Source organism: Phyllobates terribilis, unplaced genomic scaffold (genome assembly GCF_046119375.1).
Source record: "Phyllobates terribilis strain yellow unplaced genomic scaffold, ASM4611937v1 Scaffold_4109__1_contigs__length_64988, whole genome shotgun sequence".
Classification (NCBI taxonomy): Eukaryota; Metazoa; Chordata; class Amphibia; order Anura; family Dendrobatidae; genus Phyllobates; species Phyllobates terribilis.
Genome location: NW_027366861.1, coordinates 19278 through 42435, shown reverse-complemented (window position 1 = coordinate 42435; position 23158 = coordinate 19278). Strand labels below are relative to the sequence as shown.

The 23158-nt window shown below is 41.5% G+C and overlaps 3 non-coding genes across 3 annotated transcripts; all 3 read right to left on the bottom strand.

Annotated features, from left to right (window-relative positions):
• Positions 1-18203: 18203 nt before the first annotated feature.
• TRNAT-CGU (transfer RNA threonine (anticodon CGU)) lies at positions 18204-18276 on the bottom strand. The gene has a single exon. It is a non-coding gene; the product is annotated as a tRNA-Thr (tRNA).
• Positions 18277-19901: 1625 nt separating this feature from the next.
• TRNAT-CGU (transfer RNA threonine (anticodon CGU)) lies at positions 19902-19974 on the bottom strand. Its single transcript has one exon. It is a non-coding gene; the product is annotated as a tRNA-Thr (tRNA).
• A 1625-nt stretch (positions 19975-21599) lies between these two features.
• TRNAT-CGU (transfer RNA threonine (anticodon CGU)) lies at positions 21600-21672 on the bottom strand. Its single transcript has one exon. It is a non-coding gene; the product is annotated as a tRNA-Thr (tRNA).
• Between the last annotated feature and the right edge of the window lie 1486 nt (positions 21673-23158).

Below are 23158 nucleotides of genomic sequence, written 5' to 3'. Positions count from 1 at the left end.
ATTTGGATTCCCATTTCCTTTCTAATGGAAAACGTTGTAGAATTGAATGGAAAAGTTCTAAGTTGGTGACAAAATCTCTCGAGAAAAGGAGGGAACAGTGCCCCGTGTGAGGCTCAAACTCACAACCTTCAGATTACGAGACTGACGCACTACCTACTGCGCTAACGAAGCAAGTTGCACCTGCAGATCTGCAGAAGTTTATTGTGCATAGCAGAAAACTTATTTTTTTCATAATGTCACTGAGACGTTAGCGCATCTTTTCCCATATGGTCTAGCGGTTAGGATTCCTGGTTCTCACCCAGGTGGCCCGGGTTCGACTCCCGGTATGGGAATGCACCTTTATCTTAGCTACTGCCACCATTCAAAGACTGATGCGTGTTTTTCAATCAAAAATGTTTCTGGTAGATTTTCACTTTGCAACAAAAATACTTAACATTGGCGATGCATTATGACTTTTGCAAAAGATTTCCTTTTGTTTCATAGCTTAAGCCTTTTTCAACTACACAGTTTTACACAAAAGTGTCAAGGGACTCAACAAGCCATGTGTCCTGTCAGTCATTAGGGCTCCCATGTTCTTTCTAATCGGAAACAGTTTAGAACTGAATTGGAAAGTTCAGAGTTAGTGACAAAATCTCTTGAGAAAAGGAGGATGGCACTTGTGAGCAAAAAACTCATGATCTTCAAATTATTCAACTGACGTGCCAAAAACCTTGACCATGTAGCGTGTTTTAGCTCTTGTAATGTTTATGTTTTGTATTCAAAGCAAAACACTCTTTTTTTTTTTTTTTTTTTTTTTACACCTGTCTTGCTGTTTACTGTACTGCTTACACCATGTGGAGAAAGACTTAGTTAGTATTCCTGGTTGACTGGTTCAATTCCTGCTATGGGAGAGACTTTTTTTTGGGACTAGTGTCCACATTCCAAAGCCGACACGTGCCTTGCAGACAGAATCAGTTTAGGTTGGAACTGCACTTTGCTGCCAAAAATGCAGACCACCAGATTTTTTGGATATTTATTTGCACAAAAGCTTATTTGATGTCATATCTCAAACCATTCATATCTCTCACTTTTAATTCCTGGGTGTTAAGGGACTCAACAAGCCTTTATCCCTGTCTGTCATTGGAGCTCCCCTTCCATCAATTGGTGATGTTTTGTTACTGAATGGAAAAGAGCTGTGACTCTCTAGCCAAGATAGTGGCAAAATCAGTTACGGAAACAAGGTACCAGTGCCCCATGTGAGAATCGAACTCACGACCTTCAGATTACGAGACTGACGCGCTACCTGCTGCGCTAACGAGGCAAGATGCATGTAATAATCTGCGGAAGTTGCTTGTGCAAAGCAGTACACCTCTTTTTTTTCATATTGTAAGTGAGCTGGCAGTACATCTTCTCCCGTATGGTCTAGCGCTTAGGATTCCTGGTTTTCACCCAGGTGGCCTGGGTTCGACTCCCGGTATGGAAACGCATCCTTTTCTACACCGTTGCCAACATTCAAAGACTGACGTGTGTTTTTAAAACAAACGTATTTCAGGTAGGATTTGTTTTTTTCAGGCAAAAATGCTGAACGCCCGCGTTTTGGCACTTCATTCTGACCCTTCACGCAAGATTCAATTTGGATTCGTAGCTCAACTCATTCTCAACCACCCCTTTTTACACCAAAGTGTCAAGAGACTCAACAACTCATGGGTCCTGTAAGTTATTTGGATTCCCATTTCCTTTCTAATGGAAAACGTTGTAGAATTGAATGGAAAAGTTCTAAGTTGGTGACAAAATCTCTCGAGAAAAGGAGGGAACAGTGCCCCGTGTGAGGCTCAAACTCACAACCTTCAGATTACGAGACTGACGCACTACCTACTGCGCTAACGAAGCAAGTTGCACCTGCAGATCTGCAGAAGTTTATTGTGCATAGCAGAAAACTTATTTTTTTCATAATGTCACTGAGACGTTAGCGCATCTTTTCCCATATGGTCTAGCGGTTAGGATTCCTGGTTCTCACCCAGGTGGCCCGGGTTCGACTCCCGGTATGGGAATGCACCTTTATCTTAGCTACTGCCACCATTCAAAGACTGATGCGTGTTTTTCAATCAAAAATGTTTCTGGTAGATTTTCACTTTGCAACAAAAATACTTAACATTGGCGATGCATTATGACTTTTGCAAAAGATTTCCTTTTGTTTCATAGCTTAAGCCTTTTTCAACTACACAGTTTTACACAAAAGTGTCAAGGGACTCAACAAGCCATGTGTCCTGTCAGTCATTAGGGCTCCCATGTTCTTTCTAATCGGAAACAGTTTAGAACTGAATTGGAAAGTTCAGAGTTAGTGACAAAATCTCTTGAGAAAAGGAGGATGGCACTTGTGAGCAAAAAACTCATGATCTTCAAATTATTCAACTGACGTGCCAAAAACCTTGACCATGTAGCGTGTTTTAGCTCTTGTAATGTTTATGTTTTGTATTCAAAGCAAAACACTCTTTTTTTTTTTTTTTTTTTTTTTACACCTGTCTTGCTGTTTACTGTACTGCTTACACCATGTGGAGAAAGACTTAGTTAGTATTCCTGGTTGACTGGTTCAATTCCTGCTATGGGAGAGACTTTTTTTTGGGACTAGTGTCCACATTCCAAAGCCGACACGTGCCTTGCAGACAGAATCAGTTTAGGTTGGAACTGCACTTTGCTGCCAAAAATGCAGACCACCAGATTTTTTGGATATTTATTTGCACAAAAGCTTATTTGATGTCATATCTCAAACCATTCATATCTCTCACTTTTAATTCCTGGGTGTTAAGGGACTCAACAAGCCTTTATCCCTGTCTGTCATTGGAGCTCCCCTTCCATCAATTGGTGATGTTTTGTTACTGAATGGAAAAGAGCTGTGACTCTCTAGCCAAGATAGTGGCAAAATCAGTTACGGAAACAAGGTACCAGTGCCCCATGTGAGAATCGAACTCACGACCTTCAGATTACGAGACTGACGCGCTACCTGCTGCGCTAACGAGGCAAGATGCATGTAATAATCTGCGGAAGTTGCTTGTGCAAAGCAGTACACCTCTTTTTTTTCATATTGTAAGTGAGCTGGCAGTACATCTTCTCCCGTATGGTCTAGCGCTTAGGATTCCTGGTTTTCACCCAGGTGGCCTGGGTTCGACTCCCGGTATGGAAACGCATCCTTTTCTACACCGTTGCCAACATTCAAAGACTGACGTGTGTTTTTAAAACAAACGTATTTCAGGTAGGATTTGTTTTTTTCAGGCAAAAATGCTGAACGCCCGCGTTTTGGCACTTCATTCTGACCCTTCACGCAAGATTCAATTTGGATTCGTAGCTCAACTCATTCTCAACCACCCCTTTTTACACCAAAGTGTCAAGAGACTCAACAACTCATGGGTCCTGTAAGTTATTTGGATTCCCATTTCCTTTCTAATGGAAAACGTTGTAGAATTGAATGGAAAAGTTCTAAGTTGGTGACAAAATCTCTCGAGAAAAGGAGGGAACAGTGCCCCGTGTGAGGCTCAAACTCACAACCTTCAGATTACGAGACTGACGCACTACCTACTGCGCTAACGAAGCAAGTTGCACCTGCAGATCTGCAGAAGTTTATTGTGCATAGCAGAAAACTTATTTTTTTCATAATGTCACTGAGACGTTAGCGCATCTTTTCCCATATGGTCTAGCGGTTAGGATTCCTGGTTCTCACCCAGGTGGCCCGGGTTCGACTCCCGGTATGGGAATGCACCTTTATCTTAGCTACTGCCACCATTCAAAGACTGATGCGTGTTTTTCAATCAAAAATGTTTCTGGTAGATTTTCACTTTGCAACAAAAATACTTAACATTGGCGATGCATTATGACTTTTGCAAAAGATTTCCTTTTGTTTCATAGCTTAAGCCTTTTTCAACTACACAGTTTTACACAAAAGTGTCAAGGGACTCAACAAGCCATGTGTCCTGTCAGTCATTAGGGCTCCCATGTTCTTTCTAATCGGAAACAGTTTAGAACTGAATTGGAAAGTTCAGAGTTAGTGACAAAATCTCTTGAGAAAAGGAGGATGGCACTTGTGAGCAAAAAACTCATGATCTTCAAATTATTCAACTGACGTGCCAAAAACCTTGACCATGTAGCGTGTTTTAGCTCTTGTAATGTTTATGTTTTGTATTCAAAGCAAAACACTCTTTTTTTTTTTTTTTTTTTTTTTACACCTGTCTTGCTGTTTACTGTACTGCTTACACCATGTGGAGAAAGACTTAGTTAGTATTCCTGGTTGACTGGTTCAATTCCTGCTATGGGAGAGACTTTTTTTTGGGACTAGTGTCCACATTCCAAAGCCGACACGTGCCTTGCAGACAGAATCAGTTTAGGTTGGAACTGCACTTTGCTGCCAAAAATGCAGACCACCAGATTTTTTGGATATTTATTTGCACAAAAGCTTATTTGATGTCATATCTCAAACCATTCATATCTCTCACTTTTAATTCCTGGGTGTTAAGGGACTCAACAAGCCTTTATCCCTGTCTGTCATTGGAGCTCCCCTTCCATCAATTGGTGATGTTTTGTTACTGAATGGAAAAGAGCTGTGACTCTCTAGCCAAGATAGTGGCAAAATCAGTTACGGAAACAAGGTACCAGTGCCCCATGTGAGAATCGAACTCACGACCTTCAGATTACGAGACTGACGCGCTACCTGCTGCGCTAACGAGGCAAGATGCATGTAATAATCTGCGGAAGTTGCTTGTGCAAAGCAGTACACCTCTTTTTTTTCATATTGTAAGTGAGCTGGCAGTACATCTTCTCCCGTATGGTCTAGCGCTTAGGATTCCTGGTTTTCACCCAGGTGGCCTGGGTTCGACTCCCGGTATGGAAACGCATCCTTTTCTACACCGTTGCCAACATTCAAAGACTGACGTGTGTTTTTAAAACAAACGTATTTCAGGTAGGATTTGTTTTTTTCAGGCAAAAATGCTGAACGCCCGCGTTTTGGCACTTCATTCTGACCCTTCACGCAAGATTCAATTTGGATTCGTAGCTCAACTCATTCTCAACCACCCCTTTTTACACCAAAGTGTCAAGAGACTCAACAACTCATGGGTCCTGTAAGTTATTTGGATTCCCATTTCCTTTCTAATGGAAAACGTTGTAGAATTGAATGGAAAAGTTCTAAGTTGGTGACAAAATCTCTCGAGAAAAGGAGGGAACAGTGCCCCGTGTGAGGCTCAAACTCACAACCTTCAGATTACGAGACTGACGCACTACCTACTGCGCTAACGAAGCAAGTTGCACCTGCAGATCTGCAGAAGTTTATTGTGCATAGCAGAAAACTTATTTTTTTCATAATGTCACTGAGACGTTAGCGCATCTTTTCCCATATGGTCTAGCGGTTAGGATTCCTGGTTCTCACCCAGGTGGCCCGGGTTCGACTCCCGGTATGGGAATGCACCTTTATCTTAGCTACTGCCACCATTCAAAGACTGATGCGTGTTTTTCAATCAAAAATGTTTCTGGTAGATTTTCACTTTGCAACAAAAATACTTAACATTGGCGATGCATTATGACTTTTGCAAAAGATTTCCTTTTGTTTCATAGCTTAAGCCTTTTTCAACTACACAGTTTTACACAAAAGTGTCAAGGGACTCAACAAGCCATGTGTCCTGTCAGTCATTAGGGCTCCCATGTTCTTTCTAATCGGAAACAGTTTAGAACTGAATTGGAAAGTTCAGAGTTAGTGACAAAATCTCTTGAGAAAAGGAGGATGGCACTTGTGAGCAAAAAACTCATGATCTTCAAATTATTCAACTGACGTGCCAAAAACCTTGACCATGTAGCGTGTTTTAGCTCTTGTAATGTTTATGTTTTGTATTCAAAGCAAAACACTCTTTTTTTTTTTTTTTTTTTTTTACACCTGTCTTGCTGTTTACTGTACTGCTTACACCATGTGGAGAAAGACTTAGTTAGTATTCCTGGTTGACTGGTTCAATTCCTGCTATGGGAGAGACTTTTTTTTGGGACTAGTGTCCACATTCCAAAGCCGACACGTGCCTTGCAGACAGAATCAGTTTAGGTTGGAACTGCACTTTGCTGCCAAAAATGCAGACCACCAGATTTTTTGGATATTTATTTGCACAAAAGCTTATTTGATGTCATATCTCAAACCATTCATATCTCTCACTTTTAATTCCTGGGTGTTAAGGGACTCAACAAGCCTTTATCCCTGTCTGTCATTGGAGCTCCCCTTCCATCAATTGGTGATGTTTTGTTACTGAATGGAAAAGAGCTGTGACTCTCTAGCCAAGATAGTGGCAAAATCAGTTACGGAAACAAGGTACCAGTGCCCCATGTGAGAATCGAACTCACGACCTTCAGATTACGAGACTGACGCGCTACCTGCTGCGCTAACGAGGCAAGATGCATGTAATAATCTGCGGAAGTTGCTTGTGCAAAGCAGTACACCTCTTTTTTTTCATATTGTAAGTGAGCTGGCAGTACATCTTCTCCCGTATGGTCTAGCGCTTAGGATTCCTGGTTTTCACCCAGGTGGCCTGGGTTCGACTCCCGGTATGGAAACGCATCCTTTTCTACACCGTTGCCAACATTCAAAGACTGACGTGTGTTTTTAAAACAAACGTATTTCAGGTAGGATTTGTTTTTTTCAGGCAAAAATGCTGAACGCCCGCGTTTTGGCACTTCATTCTGACCCTTCACGCAAGATTCAATTTGGATTCGTAGCTCAACTCATTCTCAACCACCCCTTTTTACACCAAAGTGTCAAGAGACTCAACAACTCATGGGTCCTGTAAGTTATTTGGATTCCCATTTCCTTTCTAATGGAAAACGTTGTAGAATTGAATGGAAAAGTTCTAAGTTGGTGACAAAATCTCTCGAGAAAAGGAGGGAACAGTGCCCCGTGTGAGGCTCAAACTCACAACCTTCAGATTACGAGACTGACGCACTACCTACTGCGCTAACGAAGCAAGTTGCACCTGCAGATCTGCAGAAGTTTATTGTGCATAGCAGAAAACTTATTTTTTTCATAATGTCACTGAGACGTTAGCGCATCTTTTCCCATATGGTCTAGCGGTTAGGATTCCTGGTTCTCACCCAGGTGGCCCGGGTTCGACTCCCGGTATGGGAATGCACCTTTATCTTAGCTACTGCCACCATTCAAAGACTGATGCGTGTTTTTCAATCAAAAATGTTTCTGGTAGATTTTCACTTTGCAACAAAAATACTTAACATTGGCGATGCATTATGACTTTTGCAAAAGATTTCCTTTTGTTTCATAGCTTAAGCCTTTTTCAACTACACAGTTTTACACAAAAGTGTCAAGGGACTCAACAAGCCATGTGTCCTGTCAGTCATTAGGGCTCCCATGTTCTTTCTAATCGGAAACAGTTTAGAACTGAATTGGAAAGTTCAGAGTTAGTGACAAAATCTCTTGAGAAAAGGAGGATGGCACTTGTGAGCAAAAAACTCATGATCTTCAAATTATTCAACTGACGTGCCAAAAACCTTGACCATGTAGCGTGTTTTAGCTCTTGTAATGTTTATGTTTTGTATTCAAAGCAAAACACTCTTTTTTTTTTTTTTTTTTTTTTTACACCTGTCTTGCTGTTTACTGTACTGCTTACACCATGTGGAGAAAGACTTAGTTAGTATTCCTGGTTGACTGGTTCAATTCCTGCTATGGGAGAGACTTTTTTTTGGGACTAGTGTCCACATTCCAAAGCCGACACGTGCCTTGCAGACAGAATCAGTTTAGGTTGGAACTGCACTTTGCTGCCAAAAATGCAGACCACCAGATTTTTTGGATATTTATTTGCACAAAAGCTTATTTGATGTCATATCTCAAACCATTCATATCTCTCACTTTTAATTCCTGGGTGTTAAGGGACTCAACAAGCCTTTATCCCTGTCTGTCATTGGAGCTCCCCTTCCATCAATTGGTGATGTTTTGTTACTGAATGGAAAAGAGCTGTGACTCTCTAGCCAAGATAGTGGCAAAATCAGTTACGGAAACAAGGTACCAGTGCCCCATGTGAGAATCGAACTCACGACCTTCAGATTACGAGACTGACGCGCTACCTGCTGCGCTAACGAGGCAAGATGCATGTAATAATCTGCGGAAGTTGCTTGTGCAAAGCAGTACACCTCTTTTTTTTCATATTGTAAGTGAGCTGGCAGTACATCTTCTCCCGTATGGTCTAGCGCTTAGGATTCCTGGTTTTCACCCAGGTGGCCTGGGTTCGACTCCCGGTATGGAAACGCATCCTTTTCTACACCGTTGCCAACATTCAAAGACTGACGTGTGTTTTTAAAACAAACGTATTTCAGGTAGGATTTGTTTTTTTCAGGCAAAAATGCTGAACGCCCGCGTTTTGGCACTTCATTCTGACCCTTCACGCAAGATTCAATTTGGATTCGTAGCTCAACTCATTCTCAACCACCCCTTTTTACACCAAAGTGTCAAGAGACTCAACAACTCATGGGTCCTGTAAGTTATTTGGATTCCCATTTCCTTTCTAATGGAAAACGTTGTAGAATTGAATGGAAAAGTTCTAAGTTGGTGACAAAATCTCTCGAGAAAAGGAGGGAACAGTGCCCCGTGTGAGGCTCAAACTCACAACCTTCAGATTACGAGACTGACGCACTACCTACTGCGCTAACGAAGCAAGTTGCACCTGCAGATCTGCAGAAGTTTATTGTGCATAGCAGAAAACTTATTTTTTTCATAATGTCACTGAGACGTTAGCGCATCTTTTCCCATATGGTCTAGCGGTTAGGATTCCTGGTTCTCACCCAGGTGGCCCGGGTTCGACTCCCGGTATGGGAATGCACCTTTATCTTAGCTACTGCCACCATTCAAAGACTGATGCGTGTTTTTCAATCAAAAATGTTTCTGGTAGATTTTCACTTTGCAACAAAAATACTTAACATTGGCGATGCATTATGACTTTTGCAAAAGATTTCCTTTTGTTTCATAGCTTAAGCCTTTTTCAACTACACAGTTTTACACAAAAGTGTCAAGGGACTCAACAAGCCATGTGTCCTGTCAGTCATTAGGGCTCCCATGTTCTTTCTAATCGGAAACAGTTTAGAACTGAATTGGAAAGTTCAGAGTTAGTGACAAAATCTCTTGAGAAAAGGAGGATGGCACTTGTGAGCAAAAAACTCATGATCTTCAAATTATTCAACTGACGTGCCAAAAACCTTGACCATGTAGCGTGTTTTAGCTCTTGTAATGTTTATGTTTTGTATTCAAAGCAAAACACTCTTTTTTTTTTTTTTTTTTTTTTACACCTGTCTTGCTGTTTACTGTACTGCTTACACCATGTGGAGAAAGACTTAGTTAGTATTCCTGGTTGACTGGTTCAATTCCTGCTATGGGAGAGACTTTTTTTTGGGACTAGTGTCCACATTCCAAAGCCGACACGTGCCTTGCAGACAGAATCAGTTTAGGTTGGAACTGCACTTTGCTGCCAAAAATGCAGACCACCAGATTTTTTGGATATTTATTTGCACAAAAGCTTATTTGATGTCATATCTCAAACCATTCATATCTCTCACTTTTAATTCCTGGGTGTTAAGGGACTCAACAAGCCTTTATCCCTGTCTGTCATTGGAGCTCCCCTTCCATCAATTGGTGATGTTTTGTTACTGAATGGAAAAGAGCTGTGACTCTCTAGCCAAGATAGTGGCAAAATCAGTTACGGAAACAAGGTACCAGTGCCCCATGTGAGAATCGAACTCACGACCTTCAGATTACGAGACTGACGCGCTACCTGCTGCGCTAACGAGGCAAGATGCATGTAATAATCTGCGGAAGTTGCTTGTGCAAAGCAGTACACCTCTTTTTTTTCATATTGTAAGTGAGCTGGCAGTACATCTTCTCCCGTATGGTCTAGCGCTTAGGATTCCTGGTTTTCACCCAGGTGGCCTGGGTTCGACTCCCGGTATGGAAACGCATCATTTCTACACCGTTGCCAACATTCAAAGACTGACGTGTGTTTTTAAAACAAACGTATTTCAGGTAGGATTTGTTTTTTTCAGGCAAAAATGCTGAACGCCCGCGTTTTGGCACTTCATTCTGACCCTTCACGCAAGATTCAATTTGGATTCGTAGCTCAACTCATTCTCAACCACCCCTTTTTACACCAAAGTGTCAAGAGACTCAACAACTCATGGGTCCTGTAAGTTATTTGGATTCCCATTTCCTTTCTAATGGAAAACGTTGTAGAATTGAATGGAAAAGTTCTAAGTTGGTGACAAAATCTCTCGAGAAAAGGAGGGAACAGTGCCCCGTGTGAGGCTCAAACTCACAACCTTCAGATTACGAGACTGACGCACTACCTACTGCGCTAACGAAGCAAGTTGCACCTGCAGATCTGCAGAAGTTTATTGTGCATAGCAGAAAACTTATTTTTTTCATAATGTCACTGAGACGTTAGCGCATCTTTTCCCATATGGTCTAGCGGTTAGGATTCCTGGTTCTCACCCAGGTGGCCCGGGTTCGACTCCCGGTATGGGAATGCACCTTTATCTTAGCTACTGCCACCATTCAAAGACTGATGCGTGTTTTTCAATCAAAAATGTTTCTGGTAGATTTTCACTTTGCAACAAAAATACTTAACATTGGCGATGCATTATGACTTTTGCAAAAGATTTCCTTTTGTTTCATAGCTTAAGCCTTTTTCAACTACACAGTTTTACACAAAAGTGTCAAGGGACTCAACAAGCCATGTGTCCTGTCAGTCATTAGGGCTCCCATGTTCTTTCTAATCGGAAACAGTTTAGAACTGAATTGGAAAGTTCAGAGTTAGTGACAAAATCTCTTGAGAAAAGGAGGATGGCACTTGTGAGCAAAAAACTCATGATCTTCAAATTATTCAACTGACGTGCCAAAAACCTTGACCATGTAGCGTGTTTTAGCTCTTGTAATGTTTATGTTTTGTATTCAAAGCAAAACACTCTTTTTTTTTTTTTTTTTTTTTTTACACCTGTCTTGCTGTTTACTGTACTGCTTACACCATGTGGAGAAAGACTTAGTTAGTATTCCTGGTTGACTGGTTCAATTCCTGCTATGGGAGAGACTTTTTTTTGGGACTAGTGTCCACATTCCAAAGCCGACACGTGCCTTGCAGACAGAATCAGTTTAGGTTGGAACTGCACTTTGCTGCCAAAAATGCAGACCACCAGATTTTTTGGATATTTATTTGCACAAAAGCTTATTTGATGTCATATCTCAAACCATTCATATCTCTCACTTTTAATTCCTGGGTGTTAAGGGACTCAACAAGCCTTTATCCCTGTCTGTCATTGGAGCTCCCCTTCCATCAATTGGTGATGTTTTGTTACTGAATGGAAAAGAGCTGTGACTCTCTAGCCAAGATAGTGGCAAAATCAGTTACGGAAACAAGGTACCAGTGCCCCATGTGAGAATCGAACTCACGACCTTCAGATTACGAGACTGACGCGCTACCTGCTGCGCTAACGAGGCAAGATGCATGTAATAATCTGCGGAAGTTGCTTGTGCAAAGCAGTACACCTCTTTTTTTTCATATTGTAAGTGAGCTGGCAGTACATCTTCTCCCGTATGGTCTAGCGCTTAGGATTCCTGGTTTTCACCCAGGTGGCCTGGGTTCGACTCCCGGTATGGAAACGCATCCTTTTCTACACCGTTGCCAACATTCAAAGACTGACGTGTGTTTTTAAAACAAACGTATTTCAGGTAGGATTTGTTTTTTTCAGGCAAAAATGCTGAACGCCCGCGTTTTGGCACTTCATTCTGACCCTTCACGCAAGATTCAATTTGGATTCGTAGCTCAACTCATTCTCAACCACCCCTTTTTACACCAAAGTGTCAAGAGACTCAACAACTCATGGGTCCTGTAAGTTATTTGGATTCCCATTTCCTTTCTAATGGAAAACGTTGTAGAATTGAATGGAAAAGTTCTAAGTTGGTGACAAAATCTCTCGAGAAAAGGAGGGAACAGTGCCCCGTGTGAGGCTCAAACTCACAACCTTCAGATTACGAGACTGACGCACTACCTACTGCGCTAACGAAGCAAGTTGCACCTGCAGATCTGCAGAAGTTTATTGTGCATAGCAGAAAACTTATTTTTTTCATAATGTCACTGAGACGTTAGCGCATCTTTTCCCATATGGTCTAGCGGTTAGGATTCCTGGTTCTCACCCAGGTGGCCCGGGTTCGACTCCCGGTATGGGAATGCACCTTTATCTTAGCTACTGCCACCATTCAAAGACTGATGCGTGTTTTTCAATCAAAAATGTTTCTGGTAGATTTTCACTTTGCAACAAAAATACTTAACATTGGCGATGCATTATGACTTTTGCAAAAGATTTCCTTTTGTTTCATAGCTTAAGCCTTTTTCAACTACACAGTTTTACACAAAAGTGTCAAGGGACTCAACAAGCCATGTGTCCTGTCAGTCATTAGGGCTCCCATGTTCTTTCTAATCGGAAACAGTTTAGAACTGAATTGGAAAGTTCAGAGTTAGTGACAAAATCTCTTGAGAAAAGGAGGATGGCACTTGTGAGCAAAAAACTCATGATCTTCAAATTATTCAACTGACGTGCCAAAAACCTTGACCATGTAGCGTGTTTTAGCTCTTGTAATGTTTATGTTTTGTATTCAAAGCAAAACACTCTTTTTTTTTTTTTTTTTTTTTTACACCTGTCTTGCTGTTTACTGTACTGCTTACACCATGTGGAGAAAGACTTAGTTAGTATTCCTGGTTGACTGGTTCAATTCCTGCTATGGGAGAGACTTTTTTTTGGGACTAGTGTCCACATTCCAAAGCCGACACGTGCCTTGCAGACAGAATCAGTTTAGGTTGGAACTGCACTTTGCTGCCAAAAATGCAGACCACCAGATTTTTTGGATATTTATTTGCACAAAAGCTTATTTGATGTCATATCTCAAACCATTCATATCTCTCACTTTTAATTCCTGGGTGTTAAGGGACTCAACAAGCCTTTATCCCTGTCTGTCATTGGAGCTCCCCTTCCATCAATTGGTGATGTTTTGTTACTGAATGGAAAAGAGCTGTGACTCTCTAGCCAAGATAGTGGCAAAATCAGTTACGGAAACAAGGTACCAGTGCCCCATGTGAGAATCGAACTCACGACCTTCAGATTACGAGACTGACGCGCTACCTGCTGCGCTAACGAGGCAAGATGCATGTAATAATCTGCGGAAGTTGCTTGTGCAAAGCAGTACACCTCTTTTTTTTCATATTGTAAGTGAGCTGGCAGTACATCTTCTCCCGTATGGTCTAGCGCTTAGGATTCCTGGTTTTCACCCAGGTGGCCTGGGTTCGACTCCCGGTATGGAAACGCATCCTTTTCTACACCGTTGCCAACATTCAAAGACTGACGTGTGTTTTTAAAACAAACGTATTTCAGGTAGGATTTGTTTTTTTCAGGCAAAAATGCTGAACGCCCGCGTTTTGGCACTTCATTCTGACCCTTCACGCAAGATTCAATTTGGATTCGTAGCTCAACTCATTCTCAACCACCCCTTTTTACACCAAAGTGTCAAGAGACTCAACAACTCATGGGTCCTGTAAGTTATTTGGATTCCCATTTCCTTTCTAATGGAAAACGTTGTAGAATTGAATGGAAAAGTTCTAAGTTGGTGACAAAATCTCTCGAGAAAAGGAGGGAACAGTGCCCCGTGTGAGGCTCAAACTCACAACCTTCAGATTACGAGACTGACGCACTACCTACTGCGCTAACGAAGCAAGTTGCACCTGCAGATCTGCAGAAGTTTATTGTGCATAGCAGAAAACTTATTTTTTTCATAATGTCACTGAGACGTTAGCGCATCTTTTCCCATATGGTCTAGCGGTTAGGATTCCTGGTTCTCACCCAGGTGGCCCGGGTTCGACTCCCGGTATGGGAATGCACCTTTATCTTAGCTACTGCCACCATTCAAAGACTGATGCGTGTTTTTCAATCAAAAATGTTTCTGGTAGATTTTCACTTTGCAACAAAAATACTTAACATTGGCGATGCATTATGACTTTTGCAAAAGATTTCCTTTTGTTTCATAGCTTAAGCCTTTTTCAACTACACAGTTTTACACAAAAGTGTCAAGGGACTCAACAAGCCATGTGTCCTGTCAGTCATTAGGGCTCCCATGTTCTTTCTAATCGGAAACAGTTTAGAACTGAATTGGAAAGTTCAGAGTTAGTGACAAAATCTCTTGAGAAAAGGAGGATGGCACTTGTGAGCAAAAAACTCATGATCTTCAAATTATTCAACTGACGTGCCAAAAACCTTGACCATGTAGCGTGTTTTAGCTCTTGTAATGTTTATGTTTTGTATTCAAAGCAAAACACTCTTTTTTTTTTTTTTTTTTTTTTTACACCTGTCTTGCTGTTTACTGTACTGCTTACACCATGTGGAGAAAGACTTAGTTAGTATTCCTGGTTGACTGGTTCAATTCCTGCTATGGGAGAGACTTTTTTTTGGGACTAGTGTCCACATTCCAAAGCCGACACGTGCCTTGCAGACAGAATCAGTTTAGGTTGGAACTGCACTTTGCTGCCAAAAATGCAGACCACCAGATTTTTTGGATATTTATTTGCACAAAAGCTTATTTGATGTCATATCTCAAACCATTCATATCTCTCACTTTTAATTCCTGGGTGTTAAGGGACTCAACAAGCCTTTATCCCTGTCTGTCATTGGAGCTCCCCTTCCATCAATTGGTGATGTTTTGTTACTGAATGGAAAAGAGCTGTGACTCTCTAGCCAAGATAGTGGCAAAATCAGTTACGGAAACAAGGTACCAGTGCCCCATGTGAGAATCGAACTCACGACCTTCAGATTACGAGACTGACGCGCTACCTGCTGCGCTAACGAGGCAAGATGCATGTAATAATCTGCGGAAGTTGCTTGTGCAAAGCAGTACACCTCTTTTTTTTCATATTGTAAGTGAGCTGGCAGTACATCTTCTCCCGTATGGTCTAGCGCTTAGGATTCCTGGTTTTCACCCAGGTGGCCTGGGTTCGACTCCCGGTATGGAAACGCATCCTTTTCTACACCGTTGCCAACATTCAAAGACTGACGTGTGTTTTTAAAACAAACGTATTTCAGGTAGGATTTGTTTTTTTCAGGCAAAAATGCTGAACGCCCGCGTTTTGGCACTTCATTCTGACCCTTCACGCAAGATTCAATTTGGATTCGTAGCTCAACTCATTCTCAACCACCCCTTTTTACACCAAAGTGTCAAGAGACTCAACAACTCATGGGTCCTGTAAGTTATTTGGATTCCCATTTCCTTTCTAATGGAAAACGTTGTAGAATTGAATGGAAAAGTTCTAAGTTGGTGACAAAATCTCTCGAGAAAAGGAGGGAACAGTGCCCCGTGTGAGGCTCAAACTCACAACCTTCAGATTACGAGACTGACGCACTACCTACTGCGCTAACGAAGCAAGTTGCACCTGCAGATCTGCAGAAGTTTATTGTGCATAGCAGAAAACTTATTTTTTTCATAATGTCACTGAGACGTTAGCGCATCTTTTCCCATATGGTCTAGCGGTTAGGATTCCTGGTTCTCACCCAGGTGGCCCGGGTTCGACTCCCGGTATGGGAATGCACCTTTATCTTAGCTACTGCCACCATTCAAAGACTGATGCGTGTTTTTCAATCAAAAATGTTTCTGGTAGATTTTCACTTTGCAACAAAAATACTTAACATTGGCGATGCATTATGACTTTTGCAAAAGATTTCCTTTTGTTTCATAGCTTAAGCCTTTTTCAACTACACAGTTTTACACAAAAGTGTCAAGGGACTCAACAAGCCATGTGTCCTGTCAGTCATTAGGGCTCCCATGTTCTTTCTAATCGGAAACAGTTTAGAACTGAATTGGAAAGTTCAGAGTTAGTGACAAAATCTCTTGAGAAAAGGAGGATGGCACTTGTGAGCAAAAAACTCATGATCTTCAAATTATTCAACTGACGTGCCAAAAACCTTGACCATGTAGCGTGTTTTAGCTCTTGTAATGTTTATGTTTTGTATTCAAAGCAAAACACTCTTTTTTTTTTTTTTTTTTTTTTTACACCTGTCTTGCTGTTTACTGTACTGCTTACACCATGTGGAGAAAGACTTAGTTAGTATTCCTGGTTGACTGGTTCAATTCCTGCTATGGGAGAGACTTTTTTTTGGGACTAGTGTCCACATTCCAAAGCCGACACGTGCCTTGCAGACAGAATCAGTTTAGGTTGGAACTGCACTTTGCTGCCAAAAATGCAGACCACCAGATTTTTTGGATATTTATTTGCACAAAAGCTTATTTGATGTCATATCTCAAACCATTCATATCTCTCACTTTTAATTCCTGGGTGTTAAGGGACTCAACAAGCCTTTATCCCTGTCTGTCATTGGAGCTCCCCTTCCATCAATTGGTGATGTTTTGTTACTGAATGGAAAAGAGCTGTGACTCTCTAGCCAAGATAGTGGCAAAATCAGTTACGGAAACAAGGTACCAGTGCCCCATGTGAGAATCGAACTCACGACCTTCAGATTACGAGACTGACGCGCTACCTGCTGCGCTAACGAGGCAAGATGCATGTAATAATCTGCGGAAGTTGCTTGTGCAAAGCAGTACACCTCTTTTTTTTCATATTGTAAGTGAGCTGGCAGTACATCTTCTCCCGTATGGTCTAGCGCTTAGGATTCCTGGTTTTCACCCAGGTGGCCTGGGTTCGACTCCCGGTATGGAAACGCATCCTTTTCTACACCGTTGCCAACATTCAAAGACTGACGTGTGTTTTTAAAACAAACGTATTTCAGGTAGGATTTGTTTTTTTCAGGCAAAAATGCTGAACGCCCGCGTTTTGGCACTTCATTCTGACCCTTCACGCAAGATTCAATTTGGATTCGTAGCTCAACTCATTCTCAACCACCCCTTTTTACACCAAAGTGTCAAGAGACTCAACAACTCATGGGTCCTGTAAGTTATTTGGATTCCCATTTCCTTTCTAATGGAAAACGTTGTAGAATTGAATGGAAAAGTTCTAAGTTGGTGACAAAATCTCTCGAGAAAAGGAGGGAACAGTGCCCCGTGTGAGGCTCAAACTCACAACCTTCAGATTACGAGACTGACGCACTACCTACTGCGCTAACGAAGCAAGTTGCACCTGCAGATCTGCAGAAGTTTATTGTGCATAGCAGAAAACTTATTTTTTTCATAATGTCACTGAGACGTTAGCGCATCTTTTCCCATATGGTCTAGCGGTTAGGATTCCTGGTTCTCACCCAGGTGGCCCGGGTTCGACTCCCGGTATGGGAATGCACCTTTATCTTAGCTACTGCCACCATTCAAAGACTGATGCGTGTTTTTCAATCAAAAATGTTTCTGGTAGATTTTCACTTTGCAACAAAAATACTTAACATTGGCGATGCATTATGACTTTTGCAAAAGATTTCCTTTTGTTTCATAGCTTAAGCCTTTTTCAACTACACAGTTTTACACAAAAGTGTCAAGGGACTCAACAAGCCATGTGTCCTGTCAGTCATTAGGGCTCCCATGTTCTTTCTAATCGGAAACAGTTTAGAACTGAATTGGAAAGTTCAGAGTTAGTGACAAAATCTCTTGAGAAAAGGAGGATGGCACTTGTGAGCAAAAAACTCATGATCTTCAAATTATTCAACTGACGTGCCAAAAACCTTGACCATGTAGCGTGTTTTAGCTCTTGTAATGTTTATGTTTTGTATTCAAAGCAAAACACTCTTTTTTTTTTTTTTTTTTTTTTTACACCTGTCTTGCTGTTTACTGTACTGCTTACACCATGTGGAGAAAGACTTAGTTAGTATTCCTGGTTGACTGGTTCAATTCCTGCTATGGGAGAGACTTTTTTTTGGGACTAGTGTCCACATTCCAAAGCCGACACGTGCCTTGCAGACAGAATCAGTTTAGGTTGGAACTGCACTTTGCTGCCAAAAATGCAGACCACCAGATTTTTTGGATATTTATTTGCACAAAAGCTTATTTGATGTCATATCTCAAACCATTCATATCTCTCACTTTTAATTCCTGGGTGTTAAGGGACTCAACAAGCCTTTATCCCTGTCTGTCATTGGAGCTCCCCTTCCATCAATTGGTGATGTTTTGTTACTGAATGGAAAAGAGCTGTGACTCTCTAGCCAAGATAGTGGCAAAATCAGTTACGGAAACAAGGTACCAGTGCCCCATGTGAGAATCGAACTCACGACCTTCAGATTACGAGACTGACGCGCTACCTGCTGCGCTAACGAGGCAAGATGCATGTAATAATCTGCGGAAGTTGCTTGTGCAAAGCAGTACACCTCTTTTTTTTCATATTGTAAGTGAGCTGGCAGTACATCTTCTCCCGTATGGTCTAGCGCTTAGGATTCCTGGTTTTCACCCAGGTGGCCTGGGTTCGACTCCCGGTATGGAAACGCATCCTTTTCTACACCGTTGCCAACATTCAAAGACTGACGTGTGTTTTTAAAACAAACGTATTTCAGGTAGGATTTGTTTTTTTCAGGCAAAAATGCTGAACGCCCGCGTTTTGGCACTTCATTCTGACCCTTCACGCAAGATTCAATTTGGATTCGTAGCTCAACTCATTCTCAACCACCCCTTTTTACACCAAAGTGTCAAGAGACTCAACAACTCATGGGTCCTGTAAGTTATTTGGATTCCCATTTCCTTTCTAATGGAAAACGTTGTAGAATTGAATGGAAAAGTTCTAAGTTGGTGACAAAATCTCTCGAGAAAAGGAGGGAACAGTGCCCCGTGTGAGGCTCAAACTCACAACCTTCAGATTACGAGACTGACGCACTACCTACTGCGCTAACGAAGCAAGTTGCACCTGCAGATCTGCAGAAGTTTATTGTGCATAGCAGAAAACTTATTTTTTTCATAATGTCACTGAGACGTTAGCGCATCTTTTCCCATATGGTCTAGCGGTTAGGATTCCTGGTTCTCACCCAGGTGGCCCGGGTTCGACTCCCGGTATGGGAATGCACCTTTATCTTAGCTACTGCCACCATTCAAAGACTGATGCGTGTTTTTCAATCAAAAATGTTTCTGGTAGATTTTCACTTTGCAACAAAAATACTTAACATTGGCGATGCATTATGACTTTTGCAAAAGATTTCCTTTTGTTTCATAGCTTAAGCCTTTTTCAACTACACAGTTTTACACAAAAGTGTCAAGGGACTCAACAAGCCATGTGTCCTGTCAGTCATTAGGGCTCCCATGTTCTTTCTAATCGGAAACAGTTTAGAACTGAATTGGAAAGTTCAGAGTTAGTGACAAAATCTCTTGAGAAAAGGAGGATGGCACTTGTGAGCAAAAAACTCATGATCTTCAAATTATTCAACTGACGTGCCAAAAACCTTGACCATGTAGCGTGTTTTAGCTCTTGTAATGTTTATGTTTTGTATTCAAAGCAAAACACTCTTTTTTTTTTTTTTTTTTTTTTTACACCTGTCTTGCTGTTTACTGTACTGCTTACACCATGTGGAGAAAGACTTAGTTAGTATTCCTGGTTGACTGGTTCAATTCCTGCTATGGGAGAGACTTTTTTTTGGGACTAGTGTCCACATTCCAAAGCCGACACGTGCCTTGCAGACAGAATCAGTTTAGGTTGGAACTGCACTTTGCTGCCAAAAATGCAGACCACCAGATTTTTTGGATATTTATTTGCACAAAAGCTTATTTGATGTCATATCTCAAACCATTCATATCTCTCACTTTTAATTCCTGGGTGTTAAGGGACTCAACAAGCCTTTATCCCTGTCTGTCATTGGAGCTCCCCTTCCATCAATTGGTGATGTTTTGTTACTGAATGGAAAAGAGCTGTGACTCTCTAGCCAAGATAGTGGCAAAATCAGTTACGGAAACAAGGTACCAGTGCCCCATGTGAGAATCGAACTCACGACCTTCAGATTACGAGACTGACGCGCTACCTGCTGCGCTAACGAGGCAAGATGCATGTAATAATCTGCGGAAGTTGCTTGTGCAAAGCAGTACACCTCTTTTTTTTCATATTGTAAGTGAGCTGGCAGTACATCTTCTCCCGTATGGTCTAGCGCTTAGGATTCCTGGTTTTCACCCAGGTGGCCTGGGTTCGACTCCCGGTATGGAAACGCATCCTTTTCTACACCGTTGCCAACATTCAAAGACTGACGTGTGTTTTTAAAACAAACGTATTTCAGGTAGGATTTGTTTTTTTCAGGCAAAAATGCTGAACGCCCGCGTTTTGGCACTTCATTCTGACCCTTCACGCAAGATTCAATTTGGATTCGTAGCTCAACTCATTCTCAACCACCCCTTTTTACACCAAAGTGTCAAGAGACTCAACAACTCATGGGTCCTGTAAGTTATTTGGATTCCCATTTCCTTTCTAATGGAAAACGTTGTAGAATTGAATGGAAAAGTTCTAAGTTGGTGACAAAATCTCTCGAGAAAAGGAGGGAACAGTGCCCCGTGTGAGGCTCAAACTCACAACCTTCAGATTACGAGACTGACGCACTACCTACTGCGCTAACGAAGCAAGTTGCACCTGCAGATCTGCAGAAGTTTATTGTGCATAGCAGAAAACTTATTTTTTTCATAATGTCACTGAGACGTTAGCGCATCTTTTCCCATATGGTCTAGCGGTTAGGATTCCTGGTTCTCACCCAGGTGGCCCGGGTTCGACTCCCGGTATGGGAATGCACCTTTATCTTAGCTACTGCCACCATTCAAAGACTGATGCGTGTTTTTCAATCAAAAATGTTTCTGGTAGATTTTCACTTTGCAACAAAAATACTTAACATTGGCGATGCATTATGACTTTTGCAAAAGATTTCCTTTTGTTTCATAGCTTAAGCCTTTTTCAACTACACAGTTTTACACAAAAGTGTCAAGGGACTCAACAAGCCATGTGTCCTGTCAGTCATTAGGGCTCCCATGTTCTTTCTAATCGGAAACAGTTTAGAACTGAATTGGAAAGTTCAGAGTTAGTGACAAAATCTCTTGAGAAAAGGAGGATGGCACTTGTGAGCAAAAAACTCATGATCTTCAAATTATTCAACTGACGTGCCAAAAACCTTGACCATGTAGCGTGTTTTAGCTCTTGTAATGTTTATGTTTTGTATTCAAAGCAAAACACTCTTTTTTTTTTTTTTTTTTTTTTTACACCTGTCTTGCTGTTTACTGTACTGCTTACACCATGTGGAGAAAGACTTAGTTAGTATTCCTGGTTGACTGGTTCAATTCCTGCTATGGGAGAGACTTTTTTTTGGGACTAGTGTCCACATTCCAAAGCCGACACGTGCCTTGCAGACAGAATCAGTTTAGGTTGGAACTGCACTTTGCTGCCAAAAATGCAGACCACCAGATTTTTTGGATATTTATTTGCACAAAAGCTTATTTGATGTCATATCTCAAACCATTCATATCTCTCACTTTTAATTCCTGGGTGTTAAGGGACTCAACAAGCCTTTATCCCTGTCTGTCATTGGAGCTCCCCTTCCATCAATTGGTGATGTTTTGTTACTGAATGGAAAAGAGCTGTGACTCTCTAGCCAAGATAGTGGCAAAATCAGTTACGGAAACAAGGTACCAGTGCCCCATGTGAGAATCGAACTCACGACCTTCAGATTACGAGACTGACGCGCTACCTGCTGCGCTAACGAGGCAAGATGCATGTAATAATCTGCGGAAGTTGCTTGTGCAAAGCAGTACACCTCTTTTTTTTCATATTGTAAGTGAGCTGGCAGTACATCTTCTCCCGTATGGTCTAGCGCTTAGGATTCCTGGTTTTCACCCAGGTGGCCTGGGTTCGACTCCCGGTATGGAAACGCATCCTTTTCTACACCGTTGCCAACATTCAAAGACTGACGTGTGTTTTTAAAACAAACGTATTTCAGGTAGGATTTGTTTTTTTCAGGCAAAAATGCTGAACGCCCGCGTTTTGGCACTTCATTCTGACCCTTCACGCAAGATTCAATTTGGATTCGTAGCTCAACTCATTCTCAACCACCCCTTTTTACACCAAAGTGTCAAGAGACTCAACAACTCATGGGTCCTGTAAGTTATTTGGATTCCCATTTCCTTTCTAATGGAAAACGTTGTAGAATTGAATGGAAAAGTTCTAAGTTGGTGACAAAATCTCTCGAGAAAAGGAGGGAACAGTGCCCCGTGTGAGGCTCAAACTCACAACCTTCAGATTACGAGACTGACGCACTACCTACTGCGCTAACGAAGCAAGTTGCACCTACAGATCTGCAGAAGTTTATTGTGCATAGCAGAAAACTTATTTTTTTCATAATGTCACTGAGACGTTAGCGCATCTTTTCCCATATGGTCTAGCGGTTAGGATTCCTGGTTCTCACCCAGGTGGCCCGGGTTCGACTCCCGGTATGGGAATGCACCTTTATCTTAGCTACTGCCACCATTCAAAGACTGATGCGTGTTTTTCAATCAAAAATGTTTCTGGTAGATTTTCACTTTGCAACAAAAATACTTAACATTGGCGATGCATTATGACTTTTGCAAAAGATTTCCTTTTGTTTCATAGCTTAAGCCTTTTTCAACTACACAGTTTTACACAAAAGTGTCAAGGGACTCAACAAGCCATGTGTCCTGTCAGTCATTAGGGCTCCCATGTTCTTTCTAATCGGAAACAGTTTAGAACTGAATTGGAAAGTTCAGAGTTAGTGACAAAATCTCTTGAGAAAAGGAGGATGGCACTTGTGAGCAAAAAACTCATGATCTTCAAATTATTCAACTGACGTGCCAAAAACCTTGACCATGTAGCGTGTTTTAGCTCTTGTAATGTTTATGTTTTGTATTCAAAGCAAAACACTCTTTTTTTTTTTTTTTTTTTTTTACACCTGTCTTGCTGTTTACTGTACTGCTTACACCATGTGGAGAAAGACTTAGTTAGTATTCCTGGTTGACTGGTTCAATTCCTGCTATGGGAGAGACTTTTTTTTGGGACTAGTGTCCACATTCCAAAGCCGACACGTGCCTTGCAGACAGAATCAGTTTAGGTTGGAACTGCACTTTGCTGCCAAAAATGCAGACCACCAGATTTTTTGGATATTTATTTGCACAAAAGCTTATTTGATGTCATATCTCAAACCATTCATATCTCTCACTTTTAATTCCTGGGTGTTAAGG